The sequence below is a fragment of the Myotis davidii genome, unplaced genomic scaffold, assembly GCF_000327345.1.
Source record: "Myotis davidii unplaced genomic scaffold, ASM32734v1 scaffold46, whole genome shotgun sequence".
Classification (NCBI taxonomy): Eukaryota; Metazoa; Chordata; class Mammalia; order Chiroptera; family Vespertilionidae; genus Myotis; species Myotis davidii.
Genome location: NW_006383006.1, coordinates 2,999,373 through 3,000,260, shown reverse-complemented (window position 1 = coordinate 3,000,260; position 888 = coordinate 2,999,373). Strand labels below are relative to the sequence as shown.

Here is an 888-nt window from a genome sequence, read left to right as displayed (position 1 = left end):
CGAACTCATTTTTTTGGTTGATTTTTCTTTGTTAAATGGCATTTAAATATATAAAATAAATATCAAAAATGTAAGTCTTTGTTTTACTATGGTTGCAAATATCAAAAAAATTTCTATATGTGACACGGCACCAGAGTTCAGTTAGGGTTTTTCAAAATGCTGACACACCGAGCTCAAGAGGTTCGCCATCACTGCCATAGATCATGTTCCCTAATTTACTGGCAGGCAGTATTTAATAACTGGTATTTTGTTTGCCTTTTGAGTCCTGCCTTCTCTCTTCCACCATTCTCATGTAAACATCTAAAATACATTTTTGGTAGACAGGGTTTATAAGAGGGGAAAGAGGTTTTGGTTTCTGTTGCTTGTTTCACCGTGCTTTTTATTGACAAAATGAATGAAATAAGGGACTTATGGTAGAATAAAGGATAGACTTCTGATTAAACCAAAATTGATTATGAAAATGAAGCAAGAAAATATTTCAGAAGGAGGAAAGGAAAATGACACATATAAGAAAAGTATTCCGTTAACCACTGGAAGCTGCACTGGGCAAAACTAGCCCTGGGTTTCCTAGGAATGTCTTATTAGTATACTTGTTTTGGAAACACTGATACATTTGATTTACATTTTGATCGAAATACCTTTAAAACAAACACACACGCAAACAAAACCCTGACCCATAGCAAATCTCTATAAATAGGTGTGAAAGATATTTACCTAACCATTTATTTTACTCACTTAAGGGGACTAATCGACCAAAATCTGGAGGTAATGATCTGGAGTTTTGGAAGAGATCCAAAAACATTGTTCGAAATGAGTTTGAACAATGTTCAAACAGGGTTGTAAACATGATCAGCAGGATTAGAGATAAACAAATAGGGAAGACCTCTG

The 888-nt window shown here is 34.6% G+C and overlaps 1 protein-coding gene across 1 annotated transcript in view; it reads left to right on the top strand.

Annotated features, from left to right (window-relative positions):
• TMEM62 (transmembrane protein 62) overlaps positions 1–888 on the top strand; it is a 47,726-nt gene that overhangs the window by 44,109 nt on the left and 2,729 nt on the right. The gene's annotated exons all lie outside the window — the stretch shown is intronic.